The 27,342-nt window shown below is 45.0% G+C and overlaps 1 pseudogene; it reads right to left on the reverse strand.

The window, feature by feature from the left end:
* Positions 1–53: 53 nt before the first annotated feature.
* Positions 54–27,342, reverse strand: LOC100970075 (olfactory receptor 7E24-like; annotated as a pseudogene).

Consider the following 27,342-nt stretch of genomic DNA (forward strand, 5'->3'; position numbering starts at 1 on the left):
CATTGGAACCACCTCTGGGGCTTTAAAAGAAAAAAAAAAAATCCACATACTCACACAGGTGCAAGGAAATCAGAATCTCAGGTATTGAGACCCAGGGCCTCATCATTTGTAAGCTCCCCAGGTGAGTTGACTCAAAACCAAGATTGAGGAACGGCGACATGGATCTCTACACATAACCTGCCTAAATAGATTCTCTAGAAGCAGTTTATAAAGAAATTCCACATGAACTGTGGAAGAGGATATGAATTTGATGTACAGTATGTCCTCACTTAACATCTTTGAAAGTCTCTTGGAAACTTCACCTCGAAGCAAAATGATGTATAGTGAAACACCTTATTTTTCATCAACAGTATAACTACACAACTTTGAACAACCAATGGTGTTGGAGGACCTCCTGTACATTGTTTCCATAAAGTCAGTTTTCAGGGAATTCCAAAACAAAGTGAGGACTTCGTGTATATAAAAAGATGGTTGTGATTCCACCTGGATGACAGGGTTATTGCTCAGAAACTAAAAGAGGCCGCCTAGGTATAGAGGATTCAGTCATGAGGTTTCTGCTAAACAAAGGATCCCAGAATCCTCACCCATTCCAGTTAAAGGCATAACGAAGAAAGCAATATTCACAAAGGAAATGCAGAAAGGAATAAAAGCCATCAAGCCACAAAAATAATGTGACTAAGGGGCAGGATTTGCAGATGTAGAGATTTAATGTGGTTGCCCTTTCTCACCCACACAAGAAAAAGGATGGAACAGATCATGAAATTCGACTGTTCTGCTGAGCACCCTCCGCAGGGCACTTTGTATGTCCCTGTTTCTCAGGCTGTAGATGAAAGGGTTCAGCATGGGAGTGACCACAGCGTACATCACTGACGCCACCACACCATTGCTGGGGGGTGGTGACACAGCTGAAGTCAGGTACATGCCAATGCCTGTTCCATAAAATCAGCAAACAACTGCTAGGTGAGAGGCACAGGTGGAGAAGGCTTTATACTTCCCATATGACAATGAAATCCTTAGAATGGAGGGGACGATTTTATAGTAAGACCATAGGATCCCTGAAATGGGAAGAAAACCAAACATAGTACTCTCGAAATATATGAATATGCTATTGATGACGCTGTCAGAACAGGCAAGTTTGAGAAGTTGAGAGGGGTCACAGACAAAATGAGAGATTTCCACATTCTTGATGATGGTGAATTGTAACACAGCTCAACTGTGCAGCTGGGAATCCAACAGGCTAAGGAAAAAGGACACCAAAACGAAGAAGACACAGAGGTGAGGATTCACGATGACTGGGTAGTGCAGAGGGCGACAGATAGCTACAAAGCAGTCATAGGCCATCACAGTCAGGAGCATGGCTTCTATACATGCAAAAAGGACGAAGAAAGACATCTGCATCAGACAGCCCGCATGAGAGATGACTCTGCTATGCGACTGCATGTCCACAATCATCTTGGGAACCGTGGCCGAGGTGAAACCGATGTCAGCCCAGCACAGGTTGGAGAGGAAGAAGTACATGGGGGTGTGGAGGGGAGAGACAGAGCTGACAGCCGGGATGCTGAGCAGGTTCCTCAGCACCGTGACCAGATACATGGACAGGGACAGAGAGAGCAAAGCGAGGACCGGCTGCAGTTCTGGATCCTCTGAGAGTCCCAGGAGGAGGAATTCTCAGACATCTGTGAGATTCCGTGGCTCTGTGTGTCTTGGACACCTTGAGAAGGAAAGAAGATTGGAAAAATAAAAGCTAAAAACCAGCCCTTAATGCTGGATGCAAGCAATTCACAAGGAACATTTTCACACTTGCGGACCATACACTGCCAGCAATGTTTCTCAGTTATGACAATTCCAAAAAATCTCAGAATTATTACGTGATTTACTTTTTTGCTATACAAGGCTTTCTGTACATACTACTTTAGAGAAAATCCACTGAAGAATATTAGAAGACCAAAACGTCATATATAACAAATCCGTGATCTCAGTAAAATACGGCCTACTCTTTTCCGAAAAAATACAATGCAATGACAATGTCCTTCTCTCTTTAAGAAAAAGATCTGTCTAATTGAAAGAAATTAAGAAGCCGTGAAATACACTCTACTTTATTCTGACACCGTGCTACAACTTCCATTGATGTAGAATATGTAAAAGGACGACACAAGAGCTAGGACCCCATTATCTGAAAACGAAATCAAACCTTATAGTTCTCAATTGGAAGACCTTTTCACATGCCTGTTACTTTTCATATTTATTATCATCCTTCGGTTTTCTGACATCATTTCTTCATAAAAGTACACGCACACTCAAAGATGGGAGCTGTGTTTCCAAATGAATTGAATATATAACTCTTGGCCCAGCACCATGGCTCACACCTGTAATCCCAGAACTTTGGGCAGCCGAGGCTGATGGATCACCTGAGGTTAGGAGTTCCAGACCAGCCTGGCCAATGTGGTGAAACCCCGTCTCCAGTGAAAATAAAAAAACATTAGCCGGGCATGGTGGCGCGTAACCCTAGCTACTCGGGAGGCTGAAGCAGGAGAATCCCTTAGAACCTGGAAGGCAGAGATTGGACACCCTGTGATAGGATTTTTGATATCCTAGGGAGATATTGCTCCTGACAGCAGAGTGGGTGTACACCCTGTGATATTATTTGTAATATCCTAGAAAGATATTGCTCCTAATATCATGGTGGCTCTACACCCTGTGATCTTAATTGTAATATCCTACAGAGATATTACTCCTAATAATACAGTGGGTGTACACCCTGTGATATTATTCATAATATATTACAGAGATATGACTCCTGATATCACAGTGAGTGTACACCATGTTTGTACACTCTGTGATCTTATTTGTAACAACTTAGAAAAATATGACAGCTAATATCAAAGTGGGTGTACACACTATGATGTTATTTGTTATCTACTAGGTAGATATTACTCCTAATATGACAGTGAGTGTACACCATGTGTGTACAGACAGTGAAATTATTCATAATACCCTAGGAAGATATTACTCCTCATATCACAGTGGGTGTACACCGTGAGTGATATTTTTTTCTAATATCCAGCGGGGGAGAGGATGATATTGCTTCCAATATCACAGAAGGTGTACACCCCCCTGTGATATGTTCCTAATATCCAGGGAAGGAGAGGATGACATTATTCGCAATATCACTGGGGGTGTACCACCTCCCGCCGGGATATTGTTCTTAATATCCGGAGGTGGAGAGAATGATGTTACTCCCAATATCACAGGGGGTGTACACCACCCCTGTTTGTAAACGCCCCCTATGATATTGTTCCAAATGGCCTGTGAAAGAGTAAACATGACTCCCATTATCGCGGGGGGTGTTCAGCCCTTATGATATTGTTTTCTAACATCCAGGGAAGGAGAGTATGCTATTACTCCCAATATCGCAGGGTTTGTACACCCTTTTGTGTTTTTGTGCCCAATATCCAGGAAAATAGAGGATGATGTTTCTCCCAATGTCGAAGTAATTGTACAGCACCCCTGTGATATTCTCCCTAATATCCAGAAAGGAAGAGAATGATATTACTCCCAACAGCGTAGGAAACGTATACCCGCGCTGTGGTATCTTTCCCAGTATCCAGTTGGGGAGAGGATCATATTACTTCCAATGTCGCAGGGTGTGTGCACCCCCTCTGTGATCTCGTTGCTGACATCCAGGTTTGGGGAGGACGACATTACTCCCAATATCGCAGGGGAAGTACACCCCCCCGTGACCTTGTTAGTCATTTCCTGGATGGAGAGGATGATCTTACTCCCAATATCACAGGGGGTGTTCACACCCCTGTGAAAATTTTCCTCATATCCAGAGGGCGAGAGGATGATATTACTCCCAGTACCGCAGGGGGTTTACACAGCCCTGTGATACTCTTCCTAATAGCCACAGGGAGAGAGGATGATATGACTCCCAATATCGCAGGGTGGGTACACAACCCTGTGATATTGTTCCTAATATCCAGAGCGAAAGAGGATGATATGACTCCCAGTTTCGCAGAAGGTGTACACCCCTCCTGTCCTATTGTTCTGAATACCCTGGGAGGGAGAGGATAAGGTGACATTGAATATCGCAGGGAATGTACACCCTCCCCCTCTGATACCCTTCCTAGTATCCAGGGGAAGAGAGGATAATTGTACTCCCAATATCGCAGAGGCAGTACACCCCACCTGTGATATTGTTCCCAATATGCAAGGAGGGAGAGGATGATACTACTCTCAATATCGCAGAGGTGTTCACATCCCCAGTGACATTTTTCCTAATATCTAGGGGAGAGACAATTACATGACAGCAAATGTCGCAGGGTCTGTACATCCCTTCCTGATATTGTTCCTAATATCCAGGGGGGAAGAGGATGATATCGAATATGAAAGGGGGTGTACAACCCCCACCCCTAAGATATTGTTCTTAATATTCTTGAGTGGAGGTGATGATATGACTCCAAATAGCGCAAGGGTTGTTCACACCCCCCTGTGATATTCTTTCTAATATCCAGGGGGGGAGAAAGTAACATGACTTCCAATATTGCGGGTGGTGGATACCCCACCTGAAATATGGCACCGAATATCCAAAGAGGGAGAGGATGGCATTCATACCAATATCGAAGTGTGTGTACACGCCCCTTGTGACATGGTTTTTAATATCCAGGAGGTGGGAGGATGATATTAGTCCCAACGTCACAGAAGGTGTACACTACCCCTGTGATATTGTCCCTAACTTCCAGAGGGGAGAGGATGAGATCACTCCCAATATCTCAGAAGTTGTACATCCCCCGTGATGTTGTTCGTCATATCCAGGGAGGCACAGGATGACATTCCATTGAATTTCGCGACAGGCATACACGCACACTGTGATATTGTTCCTAATATCCAAGAAGGCAGAGGATGACATTACTCCCAATAAAGCAGTGGGTGTACATTACCCCTGTGTTATTGCCTCTAATATCCGGGACCGAAGGAGGTGGGGAGAGGATAAGATTCCCTCCAATGTAGCAGGTGGCTTGACGCCCCTCGTGGTGTTGTTTTACATATACAGCGGGGAAGACAATAATATTATTTTTGATAGTCCGATTCATCCGCTCCACCTTTCCGGAACTCTGAGGCCGGGAGGCGGCATGCAGTTTCCGTGTGATCCCCAATACTTTTGCCGTCTTCTGTAGCAAGTCAGCCACAAACGCAGGCCCGTTATCTGAGCCGATCCAGAAGGGCAGTCCCAATCTACGAATCAGATCTCGAAGAAGCACACGGGTTACTTCACGAGCTTTCTCAGTTTGTGTTAGATAAGCCTCCACCCACCCAGAGTAGGTACACCCAAGAACTAGTAAATACTTGTTACCTCCACACTTTGGCATCTCTGTGAAGTCTACCTGGAGATCTTCAAAGGGGGCTGCTCCATAAGCTTGTATGCCAGGTGGAATGGCTGGACCTTGCCTCGCATCATGCTGTTGGCAGCTGGCACATCACTGCCTCACTGTTTTGGCAAGGGCTGAGAAAGGCGAGATGTAGAAATACCGGCCTAACAACTTTTTGCAGTGACTCCTGACCTTGATGGGTGGTTTCTTGCACAGCCAGTACAACTGCAGCTCCTCGCAGCTGTGGCACAGCTACTCTCCCATCTGGTAACCGAATCCATCCTTCCTCCATCACTTGTCCCTCTACCTGGAGAAAGTCCTTTTCTTCTTTAGAATAAGCAGGTCTAAGATCAGGTGCTTGAGGGAGCAAAGGAGCTGTGACTGATGCCTGGAAAGGGGCAGATGCTGCTTTTCGAGCCTCTGAGTCAGCACGGGAATTCCCCAAGCCCACCAAGGTGGAAGCTCGCTGGTGTCCCCTGCAATGCATAACTGCCACCTTGTGGGGTTTCCATACTGCTTCTAATAAATGGAAGATTTCTGGTTGATATTTTCTGCCTTTTCCCCCAGAGTTCAATAGGCCCTTTTCTTTCTAGCATGCTCCATGCACTTGAAGGGTTAAAAAGGCATACCAAGAATCAGTGTAAGTGTTGACAGTCTCACCCTCACTGAGTTCTAAGGCCTGAATGAAAGCAATGAGTTCAGCTTTCTGGGCTGAAGTGGCCTGGGGCAACGATCTGACTTCAACAACAGTGTCCAGGGTTATCACTGCATACCCTGCACCTCTCTCTCCTTGGGGGTTGAAGAAGCTGCTCCCATGCACGCATAGTTCCCGGTCTACTGATGCCCAAGGCTGGTCCCGGATGTCAGGTCTGCTAGAGTCAACTGAGTCCAACAATTTTACACAACCATGCTCGACAGGGCTCTCTGATAGCGGGAGCAAGGTGGCGGGGTGTAGGGTGTTACAAACTTCAATGGTTATACGGGGATTTTCACAGAGCAAACTTTGGTACTTGGTGAGTCTGGCATTCGTTAGCCAATGATGTCCTTTAGTATTCATTAAAGTCACCACAGCATGGGGGGCCTTTATGTTCAGGTTCTGCCCAAGAGTCAGCTTCTTTGCTTCTTGTACTAGCAGGGCAGTTGCTGCCAAGGCCGTCAAACACAGGGGCCATCCTTTAGAAACCCCGTCTAGTTGTTTGGAGAGGTAGGCCACTGGCCTCGGCCAGGGCCACACAGTTTGGGTTCAAAGTCCGGCTGCCATCTTTTCTCTCTCTCTGACACATAGGATGTAAAAGGCTTTGTCAGATAGGGTAGCCCCAGGGCTGGGGCTGACATAAGTTTCTCCTTTAACTCATGAAAGACTTGCTGTTGTTGGGATCCCCATTCAAAAAGTTCCCGGTCCCCGCCCCATTGGTGACCTCATACAAAGGCTTGGCTAATACTGCAAAGTTTGGGATCCGCAGTCTACAAACCCCACAGCTCCTAAGAATTCTCTCACCTGCCTTCTGCTCTTAGGCTCTGCTAGATTACAAATGACCTGCTTTCTTTCTGATCCCAGGCTGCGTTGCCCCTGTCGGATAGTAAATCCCAAGGAACGTACCTGCTGTAGGCAGATCTGAGCTTTCTTCTTGGACACCTTACACCCACAGTCCTCCAGGTGTCGGCGTAGGGCAATCCATTCCCTTGGCGCACCGGACTGCCGTGGGGTGTCCCAGCAAAAGCTCATCACCCTAGCGGAGCAACGCGCAGCCTAGGTCTCTGGTGGGAAACTTCTGGAGGTCTCGAGCCCACGCCTCCCTGAAGATGGTGGGGGAGTTCTTGAACTCTTGGGGAAGCTCGGTCAAAGTGTACTGAGTAGTGACACCTGACTCCGGATCTTCCCACTGAAAGGCAAACAGCTTCTGGCTCTCCGGGGCTAATCTGATAGGAAAGAAAGCGTCTCTCAGGTCCAAGCAGGTGAACCAGCTGTCCTCGGCTGGCAGCAACCCCAACAATGTGGACGGGCTAGGTACTGTTGGATGGAAAGTCAGGGTAGCTTGACTAAGCAAGCGCGAATCCTGTCCCGGCCTGTAGTCCTTGGTCCATGGCTTGGGAACAGGCAGGAGGGGAGTGTTCCGTTGAGACTGACAAGGAACTATCATACCCAAAGTTCTTAGGTGCTTAAGAAGGACCTGGATACCTTGAAGAGCTTCTCTGGGGACCGGGTCCTGTTTTTGCCTAAGCGGCTGGGCCCCAGTCTTAACTGGCCAACCCTGGAGGGTTGTCTTCTGCCTGTACTCTTGGCCACCGCTTAGCCAGAGCTGGTCTTCTCTCTTGGCCCGGCTCAGTTCACAAAAGTCTCCATTCCTCCTCTCGGGGGACCGTAAGGGTCATAATGACTCCCGTGGCGGGTCACTTTAGCAGCAAAGAGCTGTGTTCTGTCAAAGAGAGAGCAGCTCTCAGCTTGCTAAGCAAGTCCCTTCCCAACAAGGGCAAGGGACAGTCAGACATGTACAAAAACTGATGAATCACTTGATCTCCTCCTACAGTGCAAGTCCCAGGCAAGCAGAAAGCTTGCTTTGCTGAAACCCCCGTGGCTCTGGTGACTTCAATAGTCTTTCTGGATAAGGGGGCGACCGGGGCGGCTACTAGCGAATGTTCAGCACCGCTATCTACAAGAAAATCAATGTCTCTACCCTCGACTGTCATTCTGACCAGAGGCTCTTTGGGAACACTTGAGCCTGGTTTCCCTCAGTCCGATAACCCTTCTGCCAGGTTGAGCCAGGCCCCTTCCTCCTTGTCCGGGGCCTCCTGCTCTGAGTCACCTTGTTTTCTTTTGAGCTCAGGGCATTTGTTCTTCCACTATCCTATTTCTTTACAATAAGCATACTAGTGACGCTGCAAACTCTGACAGCCAAGCTGAGTTTCTTTCCCAGCGCCCCCCTTCCCTTGCTTCTTTGAGGGGACAGTCTGATTGCTGCAGCTAACAAACAGGTCGGCGTTTCACCGGGCCTGACCTTCATTCTCTTTGCACTTTCCCTCGCGGCTTACTGCATCCCTGTTTACAAACACCTGCTTAGCTATTTCTCATCAATGTGATGTATTCATCCCTGCAAGCCCAGCCTGCTTCTGCAGTTTTCTTCTAACGTCTTCCGCGCTTTGACGGACTAAAGCCATGTGAATCATGCGCTGATTTTCAGGGTTATCAGGATCAAGGGGAGTTTACATACCATAGGCCTCACACAGTCTCTGGTAGAATTGTGGTGGACTTTCTTCTTTTCCCTGAATGACCTCAGAGACCTTGTTAACGTTTGTGGCCTTCTGAGCTCCCCTCTTGAATCCTTCTAAGAGAGCTTCCCTGTCTCAGTTTAGCCTTTGCATATCCTCTCTTTCATGTGGGTCCAACTGGGGGTGGGTTCCTGGTAACTGGGTCCTTCCATACTCTTGGGGGTTTTGATAATCAGCTGGTGCATGTTCCTCTAGCCACTTAGTTGCTACGTGGAGCCCTCTCCGCCTTTTGCCTTTCATCTCTCTTAAAGAGTAACATGAGCAACCGGTGGCGATCAGCCCAGGTGGGGTTGTGGGTCTGGATAACAGTTTGGAGCAAATCAATTAGTGCTTGCGGCTTTTCGCTCTAGGACGGGGTATTGTTTTCCCAGTTGAGAAGGTCGGCAGAGGTGAAGGACTGGTACACAAAAACACGTCTCTCCACCACGTGACCATCCTCCTGTCTCCCAGTATACCGCTGCTCTCTCAGGGGCGTTTGGATCCCCGTTTTGGGTCGTAAACGAGTTGCCGAGGGAGGGGTGGAATGGCGCAATGTTACTTACCGCAATTAATAATCTCAATTATTAATTGATACTGATAATTATCAATATTAATAACTGATCATATAATTCTTAAAATCAATACCGATAATAATGATAATTCATATTAAAGAGTTATACTCACGATAACAATAAATGATGAATATTAATGATTAATGACGCCTGGTCTTAAAGAGTGATATTGATCTTATTCATTAGAAAACTGTCATATTAGCTCCTAATAATTAACAGTAATATTAATAATCTGAACACTATTTTTAGCAATGATTTCTTAATATTAATATTAATATTGGTAATACATATTCATGTTAATAAATGAGGAAGAATTAATATGAATATTATCCCTAATACCTCAGTGGGTGTACACCCACCAGTGATATTGTTCCTAATGTCCAGGGAGGGAGAGAGCATGATATGACGTTCAATATCGCAGTAGGTGTACACCCACCTGGTGATATTGATCCGAATATCATCTCCAGGGGGTGGCGTATGACGTTACTCCCAAGATAGCAGTGGGTGTGCATCCACCCGGTGATATTCCTCCTAATATTCCCGGAAGAAGAGAATGCTATTACTCCCAGTATCTCAGGAAGTGTACACCTCTTCTGTGACATTGTTCCTAATATCCGGAGGGGGAGAGGGTGATATTACTCGCAATATCGCAGGCTGTGTACACCCACCCTCTCATATTGTTCCTAGCAGCCAGGAAGTGAGAGGACGATATGACTCCCCATACAGCAGGAGGTGTACACGCATCCTGGGATATTATTCCTAATATCCACGGAGAGGAGAGGCTGATATGACTCCCAATATCGCAGGGGGTGTACATCCAGTCTGTGATATTGTTCTTAATATTCAAAGGTGGAGAGGTTGATATTACTCCCAATATCACAGAAAGTGTACAAACCTGTGTACTATTGTTGCTATTATCCGGAAGAAGAGAAGATGATATCACCCCCCCATCGCAGGAGGTGTACACCCACTCTGTGATATTTTTTCCAATGTGCAGGGCAGGGGAGGATAATACTCTTCTTCATAGCACAGGGTGTGTACAGCCCCACTGTGATATGGTCCTTAATATTCCAAGGCGGAGAGGATGATCTTACTCCCAATACCGCAGAAAGTGTACACAACCCCAGTGATACGGTTCCCATGATCCAGGAGAGAAGAGGATGATGTTACTTTCAATATCGCATGGGGTGGACAGGCCCCCAGTGATATTGTTCCTAATTTCAACGTGGGAGAGGATGATACTACACGGAATGCCCCTAGGGGTAAAAACACTCCTGTGATATTGTTCTTAATATCAAGGGGAAAGAGGATGCTATTACTCCAAAGAGCGCAGAGGATGTGCACCCGTCTGTGACATAGTTGGTAATTTCCAGAGGCGGAGAAGATACTACTGACAATAACGTGAACACGCTGTGTGACCACCGTGGATCGTCATATCCAGGGGGGGAGAGGGGGGCGATGTGACTCCCCGCATCGCAGGGGGCGCCCGCCCCCCTGCGACGTGAATCGTCATATCCAGAGGGGGGTGATATGACTCCCCGCATCGCGGGGGCCTCACCCCCTTGCGATGGGGGTCCTAAGATCCAGGGGGTGATAGGGGCTGGCTCTTACTCCCCGTACCCCGGGGTGGGGCCTCAACCCCTGCGATGGGGCTCCTAAGAGCCAGGAGGGGAGAGGGGCTGGCTCTTACTCCCGGTATCCCAGGAGGTGTGTACAACCCCTGCGATATTGGGAGTAATACCATCCTCTCCCCCTGAATATAAGAAACAATATCACAGGAGGATGTACACCCCCTGCGATATTGGAAGTAACATCATTTTCTCCCCCTCCGGATATTCGGAACAATATCACAGTGAGTGTGTACAGCCCCTGCGACATTGCCGCTAGTATGTTCCTCTCCCTCCCAGGATAGAAGGAAGAATGTCACAAGGGGGTGTACATCCCCTGCGATATTGGCTGTAATATCTTCCTCTCCCCCGCTGCCCTTTAGGAGCAATGTCACACAAGGGGTGTACACCCCCGGCTATATTGGGAGTGATATCATCCTCTCCATCCCTGGATATTAGGAACAATATCCCTAGGGAGTGTACACATCCTGCAATATTCAAACTAATATCATCCTCTCGCCGCCTGGATATTAGGATCAATATCACAAGGGTGGTGTGCACCCCCGGCGAAATTGGAAGAAATATCATCCTCTCCACCTTTGGATGTTAGGGACAGTATCACAGGGGAGGTCTCTGCCCCCTACGATATTGGGAGTCATATCATCCGCTCCCACCCACAATATTAGGAACAAGATGACCGAAGGGATGTACACCCACTGCACTATTTTCAATAATGTCATCCTCTACCCCCCGGCTATTAGGAGTAACATCATAGAGGGGTGTACACTTTCTGCGATATTGGGAGTAATATCCTCTCTCCCACGGATATCGGGAACAGTTCTATTAATTATTAATATTAATAAATATAGTAACAATAGTAATCATCAATATTAATAATTACAGTAGAGACAGTAAAACTTAGTACGGATGAAAAACATTAATGGTTACTATAAATAATAGCAATATCACTATTAATAATAAAATAATGATATCACTAATTAATGTTACTTCAATCAATCATAAGTGATGTCGGTAATAAAACAATAATTAATATTAAGATTAATAACTAATATTAAAAGTGACATTAATATTAATAATTAATTTTAATCATGCATAATCATATCTTGAAATAATCATTAATGATTAATAATGTTATACTGTTAATTAATATTACCATTGATAATTATTAATAAGACTGATGTTTAATAATTCAGAATATTATTACTGCTAACACCACAGAGGGTGTACACCTACCTGTGATATTGTTCCTAATATCCAGGGATGGAGAGCATGATATTAATTTTCATATCGCAGTAGGTGTACACTCACCCTGTGACACCGATCCTAATACCCAGCGGGTAGAGTATGACATGACTGCCAACATAGCAATCAATGTACAGCCACCGAGTGATATCGCTCCTAATATTCACGGAAGAAGCGTATGATATTACTCCCAATATCGCAGGGAGTGTACAACTCTTCTGTGATACTCTTCCTAGTATCCCGAGGGGGAGAGGGTGATAATAATTCCAGCATCGCAGGCTGTGTTCACCCAGCCTGTGAAATTGTTATTAATATCCTGAAAGGGAGAGGATGATATTACTCCCCATAGTAGATAGATATGACTCCCCATAATAGAGCAGGAGGTGTACACCCACCCTGTGATATTCTTCCTAATATTCAGAGGCCGAGAGGTTGATATTACTCCCAATATCGCAGAAAGTATACACCCCCGTGTGAGATGGTCCTTCATAATATTCCAAGGCGGAGGGGGTGATATGACTACGTATATGGCAGAAAGTGGACACCCCCCAGGGATATTGTTCCCATGATCCTGGAGGGAAGAGGATGATATTACTTTCAATATCACAGAAGCTGGACACGCCCCCACTGATATTGTTTCTAATTGCAACGTGGGAGAGGAGGATATGACACGCGATATCCGAGGGAGTGGAAACACCCCTGTGATACTCTTCTTAATATTCAGGGAGGAAGAGGATGATATTACTCCCAATACAGACGGGTGTACACCCGTCTGTGAAACAGATCATAATCTCCAGACGAGGAGATGATATTGCTCACAATATGGTAAACAGGCTGTGAGTCCACCGCGGATCCTAAAAACCAGGGGGGGAAGAGGGGCTGGCTCTTACTCCCCGCATCGCGGGGGGCGCCTCGCCCCCCTGCCATGTGAATCGTCATATCCAGGGTGCGAGAGGGGGTTGATATGACTCCCCGCGTCGCGGGGGCGCCCGTCCCCCTGCGATGTGGATCGTCTTGTCCAGGGTGGGAGAGGGGGGTGATATTACTCCCCGCGTCGTGGTGGGCGCCCTCCCCCCTGCGATATGTATCGTCTTGTCCAGTGTGGGAGATGGGGGTGATATTACTCCCCGCATGGGGGGGTCGCCCGTCCCCCTGCGTTGTGGATCCTCGTATCCATGTGGGGAATGGGGGGTGATATTACTCCCCGAGTCGCGGGGACGCCTGCCCCCATGAGATATGGATCGTCATATCCAGGGGAGAGAGGGGGTGAGATTATTCCCCGCATCGAGGGGGGCCTCCGCCCCCCTGCGATGTGGGTCCTAATATCCAGGGGGGGAGAGGGGGCTTATATTACTCACCGCATCTCGGTGGGCGCCCTCGCCCCCCTGCGATGTGGATCGTAATATCCAGGGTGGGAGAGGGGGGCGATATTACTGCCCGCATCGTGGGGGGTTATTAATACGTTACTCCTGGGAGATTTTCTCTACTGCCACACTTGGTTGACACCCTGGGACATTATTTTCCGTATTTTGGGAAGATGCAACTGTTAAAATCACAGGAGGGATACACCCTGCGATGTTCGTAATATTTTAGGGGAATGTTAATCCTGATTTCACAGGACTCTGTACCCTGTTGTATTATTCATAATATCCTAGCGGGACAATAATAAGAATGTCACAATGTGTGTACACCTTGGGGTGTTATTCTTAGTCTCCTAAGGGGAAGTTAGTTTATTGTCACACGGTGTATTTTCCCTTTGATATTATTGGTAATATACTTGGGGGATGTCACTCCTTATGTCACAGGTTTTCTACACCCTGTCAAATTCCTTGTATTGTTTTTAGAAGATGTCACTCCTCATATCACAGAGGGTGTACACTCTGTGATAATATCGTCATATTCTAGGGAAATGTTACTTTTAATGTCACAGAGGGAGTACACCTTGTCAAATTTTTCGTTATAGTTTTGTGGAATGTTACTGCTAATGTCACACGGGGTGTACACACGGTGATATTACGTGTCATATTCTCTAGAAATATTACTCGTATGTCACAGGTCCTGTACACCCTTTAATATTCTTCATAATATTGTAGGAATAGGTGACTACTAATGTCACAGGGCGAGTCGGACCTGTCATAAAATTTGTAATATCCTTGCGGGAGTTCACTAGTAATTTCACAATGTGTGTACACCCTTTGATATTCTTCGTATTATCCTAAGATGTTACTACTCATGTCCCAATGCAGGTACATTCTCTGATATTCTTCATTATATCCTAGGGGGATGTTACTTCTAATGTCACACGGGGTGTACTCCCTGTGTTCTATTTCGTAATGTCCTAGGACAGTTTTACTTTTAATGACTCAGGGGGTGTACACATTGTGATATGATTCGTGGTATTCTAGAAGGATGTTACTCCTAATGTCACAGGGGTGTAGACCCTGTGAGAGTATTCATAATTTTCCAGGGGTCTATACTCCTAATGTCACAGAAGATAACACCCAGTGACATTATTCGTAATATTCTAGCGAGATGATGCTCCTAATGTCACAGGGGGTGTACACCCTGTGATATTATTCTTAGTATTCTCGGGGGATGTTACTCTTAATGTCACACGTGTGTTCCTTCTGTGATATTATTGAAAATATGCTAGCTGGATATTACTACTAATGTCACAATGCGTGTACACCATGTGATATTATTAGTAATATTCTGGGGGGATGTTACCCCTAACGTTACAGGGGTGTACACCATGTGATATTGTTCCCAATATTGTAGGGGGATGTTACTCCTAATGTCACGGGAGCTGTACACCCTTCAATATTATTTGTAATCTTATAGAGAGATATTACTTAAAGTATCATAGTGGGTGTACACACATGGGGTACACCCACTGGGATATTATTTCTAATATCTTCAAGAGACGTAACTCCTAATATCACAGTGGGCGTACCCCATGTGTTTACACCTGTGATATTCTTTGTAATATCCATGGTAAACATGACTGCTAGTATCCCACAGAGGGTACACCCTGTGATATTATTCACCATATCTGAGGGAGGTATAACTTTTAATATCACAGTGGGTGTACACACTGTGATATTATTTGTCATATCGTAGAAGAATATCATTCCTATTGTCACAGGGGTTTCACATCCTGTGAAATTATTTGTAGTCATCCAGGGGGGTGATTATTGTAAAGTCGCAGGGTGTGTACACCCTGTGATATTCTTCTTCATATTCTAGGGGGATGTGACTCCTCATGTTGCAAATGTGTACACGCTGTGATATTATTCACCATCTACTAGCTGGCTATTGTTACTAATGTCACAATGTGTGTACACCTTGTGATGTTATTCGTAATATCCTAAGGGGATGTTCCTCCTGTTGTCACAGGGGCTGTGCTTTCTGTGCTATGATTTGTAGTATCCCAGGGGATGTTACTCCTACCATACAAATTGGGTACACTTTGTTATATTAGTCGTAATATCCTAGAGTGATGTTACCCCTCATATCACGGGGGTGTTCCTCCTGTGATGTTATTCTTCACATTCTAGGAAGATGTGAACCCCTAATATCACAGAGCGTGTACAATCTGTGAAGTTATTCATAATAGTTTCGGGGGATGTTACTCCTAATGTCACACTTGGTGTATAAACCGTGATATGATTTGTCAAGCTTTTTTGGATATGTTACTCCTAATCTCACAGGGGCTGTACACCCCGTGATATTATTCATAATATCTTAAAGAAATATTACCACTAATATCACAGGCGGTGTACACCCTGTGGTATTATTCCCGATGTTGTAGGGTGATGTTACTCCTAATGTTACAGATGGTATTCACATTCTGATAATACTCGTCATACCCTAAAGGGATGTTACTACTGATGTCACAATGCACGTACACAATCTGATATTATTTCTTATATCCTCGGGCAATGTTGCTTCTAATGTCACATGGGGTGTACACTTTTTGATATTATTCGTCATATTTTAGAAAGATGTTACTCCTAAACAGGTGTACACCCTGTGAAGTTATTCACAATAATTTTGGAGGCTGGGACTCCTAATGTCACCCGTGGTGTACAGTGATATTATTCATAATATTTTATGGAAATGTTACTCCAAATGTCGCAGGGGCCTTACACCTTGTAATATTATTCATCATAACCTAATGAAATGTTACCTCTAATGTCACAGGGGGTGTACACCGTATGATATGGTGCCCAGTATTGTAGGGGGATGTTACTCCTAATATTACAGGGGGCGTTCACACTGTGATAATATTCGTAATATCCTAAATGGATGTTAATGCTAGTGACACGACGCGTGTACATCCTCTGTATTTGTTCGTTATATCCTCGGGGGAGGTTTCTCCTACTGTCACATGGGGTGTACTCTCTGTGATATTATTCAGAATATCCTAGGTGGATGTTACTCCTCGTGTCACAGGGGCTGTGCATTCATTTTGTGATGTTATTCACAATGTCCTAGAAGGATGTTACTCCTCAGGTCACAGGGGATGTACACCCTGTGATATTATTCATACTATCCTAGGGGATGTTACTCCAAATGTCACAGAAGGTGTACACTCTGTGATATTACTTGCAATGTGCCAGGGAAATGTACCCCTAATGTCACAGGGCATGTGCACCATGTGTGCACAGCCCCTGTGATGTTATTTGTAATATTCTTGAGGGATGTTAATCCTAATATTCCATATGCTGTTAACCATGTGTGAACACCTTTGTGGTATTATTCCTAACATACTAGAAAGATGTAACTCCTAACATCACGTGGGGTATAGGCCATGTGCGTACACCTTCTGTGATATTATTCATAACATCGTAGGGAGATGCTACTCGTAATTTTACAAGGTGCGTACATTATGTGTGTACACCCCCTCTGATGGTATTTGTAATATTCTAGGGGAATGTTGCCGCTAATGTCACAGGGAGAGTACACCATGTGTATGCAACCCTGGTAATATTATTTCTAATATCTTGGGAGGATGTTGCTCCTAATGTCACCTGGAGTGTACAGCATGTGTGTACACCTTCTGTGATATTCATAAATCACAGAAAAAGATTACACCTAATGTAACAGGATGTGTACACCGTGTGCATCAACCGCCTTTGATATTATTCGTAATATACTAGGGGGCTGTGACTTTGAATGTCACAAAGAGTGTACAAAATGTCACAGGGTGTGTATGCCTCATGATATGATTCCTGATATCAAGAAGGATGTTACCCCTAAGGTCACGGGGGATGCACACACTTCGATAATATTTGTAGTCTTATAGGGAGATTTTACTGTAAATCTCACAGTGGGTGTACACTATGTACACTATGTGTAGACTGTGATATTATTTGTAATATCTCAGATACTACAGAGTTATAGCTCTCTGTGTTATATTAGAGATATATCTAAGACAATACAAATAATACCACAGTGGGTGTACCTCATGTGTGTACACCCTGTGATATTAGTTGTAATATCCATGGTAAACATTACATCTAATATCACAGAGAGTGTTCTCCCTTTGATATTTCTCATACTCTCATAGGGAGATATTGCTTTTAATGTCGCAGTGGGTGTACACCATGCGTGTACATTCTGTGATACACCTTATATCCTAGGGAGATATCTCTCCGAATATCAGTGTGTGTACGCCTTGTGATATTCTTCATATCCTAGAAGGATGTTACTCCTAATAAGACAGAGGGCGTACACCCAGTGATGTTCTTCGTAATATCCTAGGGAGATGTTACTCCTAATGTCACACGGGGTGTACACCCATGATATTACTCCTAATATTCTAGGGGGATGTTACTTTTAAAGTCACAGGGGGCATACACCCTGTGAGGTTGTTCGTAATATCCTAAGAAGATGTTTCTCTTAATGTCACATGGGGTGTACACCCTGTGATATTACTCAGAATATCTTATGGGGATGCTACTCCTAACGTCACAGGCTGTGTACACCCTGTGATGCTATTCGGAATATCCACAGAGATGTTACTTTTGATGTCACAGACAGAGTCCACCCTTTGATTTTTTTATCATCTTAGGGAGATATGACTTCAAATATCACAGTGGGTGTACACCCACTGTGATGTTATTCGGAATACCCTAGGGAGATATAACTTTTAATATCACCGTGGGTGTACATACTATTTGTGTACACCTACTGTGATATTATTCCTAATATTCTAAAAATAAATAGGACTCCTAATATCACAGTTGGTGTACACACCGTGATATGAGTCGTAATATTCCAACAGGATGTTACTCCTCAGGTCACAGGTGGTTAATACCCTGGGACAGTATTCCTCATATTCCAGGGCGGTGATACTCCTAAAGTCACAGGGTGTGTACCCCGTGATATTATTCCTCCTATTCAAGGGGGACGTTACTCCTAATGTCACAGGGATGTACACCCTGTGATATTATTCATAGTATACCAGAGGGATATTAGTACGAATGTCACAATGCGTGTACACCTTGGCATATTATTCGTAATATCCTAATGTCACAGGGGGTGTGTTCCCTGTGACATTATTCCTAATATCCTAGACGGCTATTTCTCCTAACATCACAGGGTGTGTACACCTTGTCATATCATTCATAATATCCTAAAACTACGTTATTCCTCATGTCACAGAGGGTGTTCACCTTGTGATATTATTCGTAATTGTTTTGTGGGATGTTACTCCTAATGTCATACAGGGTGTACACAGAGTCACACAGTGCTATGACGTGTAATATTATATAGAAATGTTACTCGTAAATCACAGGGGCTGTACCTCCTGTGATATTATTCGTCATATTCTAGGGGAATGTTACTATTGTCACAGGGGGTGTACACCCTGTGATATTACTCGTCATATCCTAGCGGGATGTTACTACCAATGTCACAATGCGTGTACACCCTGTGATACGATTTATAATATCCTAGAGACGTTACTAAGGTCACAATGCATGTACACCCTCTGATATTATTCATCATATCCTCAGGGGATGTCACTTTTAATGTCACACGGGGTGTACTCCCTGTGATATTATTCATAATATCCTAAGGGCTTGTTACTTTTAATGTCACCAGGGGTGTATATCATGCGTATTCAACACCTGTGATACTATTCCTAATATCCTAGGGGCATGTTCCTCCTAATGTCACATGGGGTGTACACCATGTGTGTACACCTGCTGTGATATTATTCATAATATCCTAGGGGAATGTTACTCCTGATGGCACAGACGGTGTACACCATGTGTGTACACCGCCTGTCATTACTCGTAATATCCTAGGGGGATGTTTCAATGTCACAAAGGGTGTACAAAATGTCACAAAAGGTGTTCACCTTGTGACGTTATCTGTAATACCCTGGAAGGACGTTACTCCTAATAGGTCACAGGGGTGTACACCTTTTGATATTATTTGTAATCTCATAGAGAGATATGACTTGAAATATCAGTGGATGTACACACATAGTGTATACCCTGTGATATGATTCATAATATCCTAGGGAGATACAACTCCTGATATCACAGTGCGTGTACCCCGGGTATGTACACCCTTGATGTTAGTCATAATATCCAGGGTAAAGATTACTCCTAAGATCACACAGCGGGCATACCCTGTGATAATTTTCATCATATTATAGGAAGATATTGCTTCTAATATCACAGTGGGTATACCCCTTTTGTGTATACTGTGTGACGGTATTCTTTATATCCTAGGGAGGTATTACTCCTAATATCACAGTAGGTGTTCACCCTGTGTTATCATTATTTGACCTTGCTGCCTTTTTGAACCCACACTACAAAGGAATGGAACAGATAAGATATTGAGATTAGACTGTGCTGCCGTGCGGCCGCCGCAGGACACCTTTCATATCCCTGTTTCTCAGGCTGTAGATGAAGGGGGTCAGCATGGGGGTGACCAGTGTGTACATCACTGAGGCCACTGCACCCTTTCTGGGGGAAGATGACACATCTGAACTGAGGTACCCTCCAACGCCTGTTCCATAAATTCAGCAAACAACTGACAGGCGAGACCCACAGGTGGAGAGGGCTTTATACTTCCCACCTGATGAAGAAACCCTCAGAATGGAGGAAACAATTTTAGAGAAAGAGAAAAGGGTCCCCAAGATGGGAAGAAAACCAAATATGGCAGCAGGGAAATACATGATTATGTTAATGGTGAAGGTGTCACAACATGCAAGATGGGAGAGTTGAGAAGGGTCACAGAAGAAATTAGGAATTTCCACATCCTTGAAGCAGGTCACTTGTAAGGCAATCAAGTTGTGCAGCTGGGAGTCTAAAAGACTGAGGGAAAAAAAAAAGACAACAAAACTAGAAAGTCACAGAAACACGGGTTCATGATGGTGAATGATATAGAGGGTGACAGATGGCTACAAACCAGTCATAGGCCATCACACTCAGGAGCATGTCTCTCTTCCATGCCTCCAAAAATGGCAAAGAGAGACATCTGATTCAGGCAGCCTGCATAGGAGATGACTCTGCTGTGAGACTGGATGTCCACAATCATCTTGGGGACCGTGGTGGAGGTGAAACCGATGTCAGGCAAGGACAGGTTGGAGAGGAAGAAGTACATGGGGGTGTGGAGGTGGGAGTCAGGGCTGATGGCCAGGATGATGAGCAGGTTCCCCAGCACCGTGACCAGGCACATGGACAGGAACAGCCCAGCGAGGACCGGCTGCAGTTCTGGATCCCCTGAGACTTCTAGGAGGAGGAATATAGAGACATCTGTTAGATTCTGTGGGTCTGCATAATTTGGACACCTTTGCCTAGAAAAGAGGGTTGAAAAATGGGAAACAAGTAAACCAACACCTGGCATTGTGTCTGCATTTTGAATAGAAGCAATTCACAAGTAATGTTTTCAGATTTCAGAGCAATCCACACTCAGCAATATTTTGCAGTTCTGACAGACTCAATTGTCTTCTAATGCTTTCATCATTGATTTCTGTGTTATTCACTTCTTGCTGTACACACCTGCCTTAGAGACACTAGATTCAAGAATGTTCCAAGAACCAGATCATCATACATAACAAATTCGTAACTGCTAGAAAATACAGCCTATCTTTTTCGAAGAAAACTATGTAATAAAACCATTCTCTTCACTTGAAGAAAAAGGTTATCCTACTTAAAGGAAATTAAGAACTCAAATATTTTATTCTACTAGATTGATGAATTCCCTTGATTTAGAACATTTATAAACACTGTAGAACAGCTGAGACCATGTCATCTGGAAATGAAATTAAAGTTGATAGTTCATAAGCAGAAAATAGTTCCACATGCCAGTTAGGTACTAGTGATTTCATCATTATGTTTTCTGACTTTTCTCCTTCAAGAGAGTAATTGCTTACTCAAATCGGTGGGTCTGGTTTTAAAATTCATGGAAGCTATAACTCCTGTCCTTAGCTTAGGTGGACTTAGAGTTTTCATCAGAAAGTTTGGCCAGATGCGGTGGCTCATGCCTGTAATCCCAGCACTTTGGGAGGCCGAGGAGGGCGGATCACGGGGTCAGGAGATCAAGACCATCCTGGCCAACATGGCGAAACCCCGCCTCTACTGAAAATACAAAAACTTCGCCCAGTATGGCGGTGCGCACCTGTAGTCCCAGCTACTCGGGAGGCTGAGGCGGGAGAATGGCTTGAACCTGGGAGGCAGAGGCTACAGTGAGCCGAGATCACACCACTGCACTCCAGCCTGGGCAAAAAGAGCAAAACTCCGTCTCAAAAAACAAAAAACAAGAGGAATCAAGTAAGTCGAAGTCACACTTATGACAGCCAATTTTTGTGAACCAAGGAAGTGTGAATTCAAGAATTCACATAGATGTTGACTTTGGCTATCTCCTATGTGCCAAGCAAGATATAGGCTCTAGGGAATTATTAATTCAGCTTATTAAATCTCCCAGTTCTTTTCAATACAGAGAATATTTACATGAGAAAACTTAAGTTAAAAATATGTTACAAAAACTACTGTTAAGTGATGTTGTCTCATTTATGAAACCACCTAATTGCTTTAGGCATCTTTCAAAAATTTCAACTTATCCTGAAGTTTCAATTTACATACAGAATATCACCCACATTTTTGTTATTTTTCAGTTTCCTCTCAATGAATGGAATCATCAAACTTTTTATCCTTTTTTTTTTTTTTTGAGATGGAATCTCACTCTGTTGCCCAGGGTAGAGTGCAGTGGTGCAATCACAGTTCACTGCAGCCTCGACCTCCGAGGCTCAAGCGATCCTCCCACCTCAGCCTCCCAGGTAGCTGGGACTACAGGCATGCACCATGATACATGGCTAACTTTTATAAAATTTTTTGTAGAGATGGGGCCTTCCTATATTGCCCAGATTGGTCCTGAACTCCTGGGCTCAAGCAATCCTCCCGCCTTAGCCTCCCAGAATGCTGAAATTACAGTGTGATTCACAGTGCCCTGCCTCACTGAAACTTTTAAATCATAAAATTATCTGCATTCTGTACGTTCCTTGAGCACATAGACACACTTTTTCATCAATGGGGACACATTCCTACTATAAGGCTGAGAAAAGAGAAGGGAGTTCAATACTTACTGAATAAATGTAGGCATAAACCTCACTACCTGTTTCAAAGGCCTCATTATTTTCTTCTCTAAGACAAATACAGAGTCACTTTGCAGTCATTTACAGATTTCTCTTTAAACAACCCTGAGCCTAGAGATAGGGGTAAGTGGTTGGACTCTGAGTTGAGTAAGAATGCCATGCTTACCTTGTACATGCTGTAGCACTGCTGCAGCACCGAGCTATAAACCTTGTCCTGCACACACGAAAACACAGCACACATCTCAGTTCAAGGGAAAAACAATGTCTACTGGATAGATGGCAAAGGTACACTGACTCTTGGCCAAACAGGATAATGTTTACAAACTTGGTCCCACCATAGTCGTGTGCTGAAAAAAAGTGTTTGCGTTCTTTTTTTTTTGAGATGGAGTCTCGCTCTGTTGTCCAGGTTGGAGTGCAGTGATGCAATCTTGGCTCACTGCAACCTTTGCGTCCCCGGTTCAAGCGATTCTCCTGCCTCAGCCTCCCAAGTAGCTGGGATGACACGTGTGCGCCACCATCCCTGGCCAGTTTTTGTAGTTTTAGTAGAGACAGGGTTCCGCCACATTGGCCAGGCTGGTCTTGAACCCCTGACCTCAAATGATCTGCCTGCCTTGACCTCCTAAAGTACTAGGATTACAGGTGTGAGCCACTGTTCCCAGCCAGAAGTGTTTAAACTCTAATTTGTGAATCAGTAAGCCTTACTTTAGGAGGGCTTTCAATATAGATGAGGAATAGAAGGTATTAGTGAGATAGGGTGCATATACATTTTAAAAAGATTATGCTCATGTAAATGATAAACATAAACCTTTGCTATATACCCTGAGAAACTTTCGCAAAAGCCACCTAGTTTAAATCTGACCAAGGAAGGCATTCAACATACTCAGCAATACATTTAAATAAATAAATAAACAATGACACATTACCAACAACTCCTCCTCTTGATATTCAATAACTGGTTTTCCATCTTTACTGTTTTTCAATTATAGAATTCCGAACAACCTACAAAGTTTGATAAACTGAAATTATACAATGAATTCATTAGACCATGTTTATTTTGCCTTAGTTTAAAAACTTTGAACATGCTACAGCACAAGAAACACAGCTTCTTAAAGCAGACCCAAGAACGAATAAAGCAAATAGGAAGAACTTGATTTTAAAATTGCAACCAATTTTATTTTAATTTTACTTGGATGCAATAGCCAGAGAACTTTGCTAAATTCTGAATAGTAAAGATCACCCATAACTTCACCATACAATTTCAGAAAGATACACTGTGTATGTAAATACCATGACCATCCAGAAATTTTCTTCTGGTTCATTAAAGAACTGTCTGTTCTTCTGCGTATGTAAAGATTTTGCAGGTTTTGATGGGCTAAAGGTCCTACAAAGGTTAAAAAAATATGTTTGGGACAATTCTCCAGCAGCAGTTTTAAGAATTCACTGAACTCTAAAGGCACACTTAGAGGTATTACCTTGTAAACTGTACAATAGCTTCACACAATCCGACATTTCTAATCCTCTCATTCTTTTCTATTTTTTTTTGGAGACGGAGTCTCGCTCTGTCACCCAGGCTGGAGTGCAGTGGTGCGATCTCCGCTCACTGCAACCTCCGCCTCCCGGGTTCACGCCATTCTCCTGCCTCAGCCTCCCGAGTAGCTGGGACTACAGGCGCCCGCCACCACGCCCGGCTAATTTTTTTGTATTTTTAGTATTGACGGGGTTTCATTGTGTTAGCCAGGATGGTCTCGATCTCCTGACCTCATGATCCGCCAGCCTCGGCCTCCCAAAGTGCTGGGATTACAGGCTTGAGCCACCCGCCCGGCCTCTTTTTCTTTTCTACCTCATTTGGATGATAAAATAAAATCTTATTTTCCTCCTGAAACATGAGGAAACAGAAGCACATCATGAATAGAAACATTTCATCTTAGCTATTGAAAACGCTAAGTTCAGTGTCGACCTCTTGTGTTGCACATGCTAATGACAAAACCAAAGAAAAACCGGTTTTAGAAAAACAGGAATTGTAATCCTAGCACTTTGAGAGGCCGAGGTGAGAGAATCACCTGAGCTCAGGAGTTCAAGACCAGCCTGGGCAACACCGTGAGACCTCATCTCTATTTAAAATAATAAGAATAACAGGAATTATCTCATCATTGTGCAAATACTGCCCAACAGTCAGAAGGCAATTTCGATAGTCAGTAAGTCACATCTGAAGTAGCACCAGGTAATTTTTATGGAAACTCAAGTCTCCAGATTTCTTTCCTAGAGCTAATCTGTAATACACCAATGCTTGTAAGAAATAAAGGTTTGCACATCTGCAGACACATAGCTCCCTGAAAATTAAATCCAGCCAGTTCCCAGGCATTTGAACTGACGAGTTTTTTTTTTTTCTTTTTCTGGAGATGGGGTCTCTGTCACCCAGGCTGTAGTGCAGTGGCCCAATTACAGCTCACCTGCAGCCTCAATCACAAGCGATCCTCTGGCCTCAGCCTCCTGAGTAGCTGGAAATACAGGTGCGTGCCACCACGCCTGGCTCATTTTTCGATTTTTTTTTTTTTTTTTTTTTTGGTAGAGTTGGGGGTCTTGCTTTGTTGCCCAGGCTGGTCTGGAACTCCTGGCCCCAAGTAATCCTCCCATCTCGGCCTCCTAAAGTGCTGGGATTACAGGCTTGAGTCACAGCGCCCAGTCTGGACAGTCTTTAAAAGAACTCTGACTTGCTGGTAACGAAACACAGCTCCGGACATCCTTTGAGAAAGTCGCTGTCCCCACCTCAGCACACACAAACACACACACACACACACACGTGTCCCGGAACTTACACACACACACACACGTGTCCCGGAACTTACACACACACACACACACACACACACACACACACACACACGTGTCCCGGAACTAATTTTCCTCATTTGGGTGAAAACTTTTACAGGGTCCTCCTGGCTTGCATCATTTGAAGGCTAGCGTCTGCCACTCTGCTTCCACGCTTCTAGTTGGGGACTACCCACTTAACAAAGCCAAGTTCAATTTTAATTTCCCAGAACTGACGCAAAGCAAAGCGCAAAGAGACTGAACCTGGGGTGTGGAGTGATACAGACCTGACGGGGCTTTATTCCATAGACAGACATCGACCCAGGACCTGAAGCGGTCCCTGCCTGCTGTCAGGTCCCCGCCGCAGCCCCCGGCCCGGGGTCAGCACCTGGAACAACGCAGGCTAGGTCAGTGCCGCTCGAGGTGTGCAGAACCACAGAGCCGCCGCCCCTGGGGGCACCGACGCCGCCCGCTCACGCGCCGCCCCCTCCGCATACCTCTGCTTCCCGCGGCCAGAAGCGCGGGTTGTAGATGAAGAAACTCAGCAGCGCCGGCGGGAACTGCTTCTCCTGGGCCGCCGAGGGCCCGCTCCCGGCCCCGGCCGCAGCTGCAGCCATCCCGGCCGGGTCCCCACCTCGGGAGCCTCCCACAGCCAGCCCACAGAAAGCAGCCACCTGCTAGAACACCGCACTTCCGCCTCCCTCGCCACCACCCCGGAAGCGCTCGCCGCCGACCAGGAAGAAGAACCCGCCTCGCAGCGTCCTCTTCTGGCACCCCAGGGTGGCCTTGTTGTCTGTTTCCCGGCCGAGTTTGTGTTTTGCTGGCTCGCGGAGTTTTCTCCTGGCTACAGGCGAGGGTTGCGCGTTTCAGGAAAAACTGAGTGGGGCACTGTTTGTTTGTTTGTTTTTTGATAGGATCTCAGTTTGTCATCCAGGCTGGAGTGTAGCGGCGGGATCTCAGCTCACTGCAGCCTCAACCTCTGGGACTCAAGCCATCCTCCTGCCTCAGCCTCCCAAGTAGCTAGGATTACAGGGCACGCCATCAAGGCCAGTTTTATTTTTTGTAGAGGTGGGGTCTGTGTTGCCCAGGCTGCTCTCGAACTCCTGGCTTCACATGGTCTCCCATTTCGACCTCCCAAAGTGCTCCGATTATAGGCGTGAGACACCACCGCCCAACCTGTTGTTGTTTTGGTGGTATTGTTTTTAATTTAATTTAGAGACAGGATCTCGCTTTGTCACCCAGGTTGGAGTGCAGTGGTGCCATCATAGCTCACTGCAGCCTCAACTCCCAGGCTCAAGCGATCTTCCCACCTCAGCCTGAGGAGTAGCTGAGACCACATGCATGCACCACCATGCCCAGATAATTAAAAGAAAAAAAAATATATATATATATATATATAGAGAGAGAGAGAGAGAGAGAGAGAGAGATAGAGAGTAGAGACAGGGTCTCACTTTGTTGCCCCAGCTGGTCTCGAACCCTTGGCATCAAGGAATCCTCCTGCCTCTGTTACTGGATGGAAGGTCTTGACCGTGGATTGCCCAGGTTCTTGGCGTGTTGAACAAAGAATTGAACAAAATGCACAAAGTAGCAAAAGAACAAAGCAACGAAAAGAAACAAAAGAAAAAACCGGAGTAAGGAAGAGACAGATTTATTAAAGCGAAAGTACAATTCACACAGCAGGAGCGGGATAGAGCAAACGGCTCAATAGCACCCGTCAGGATTTTTATTAAGCTGGAAGAATTAGGTAACGCCCCTAGGTGCCCTTTAGATGCCTCCGATTGGTTACACCCTCTGAAGGATTGGCCTGTGACCAATCAGAGGCTGAAGTGGAGACTTGCGCACCACCACCCACCCCCCGCCGT

The sequence above is a fragment of the Pan paniscus genome, chromosome 6 (genome assembly GCF_029289425.2).
Source record: "Pan paniscus chromosome 6, NHGRI_mPanPan1-v2.0_pri, whole genome shotgun sequence".
In the NCBI taxonomy this organism is placed as follows: Eukaryota; Metazoa; Chordata; class Mammalia; order Primates; family Hominidae; genus Pan; species Pan paniscus.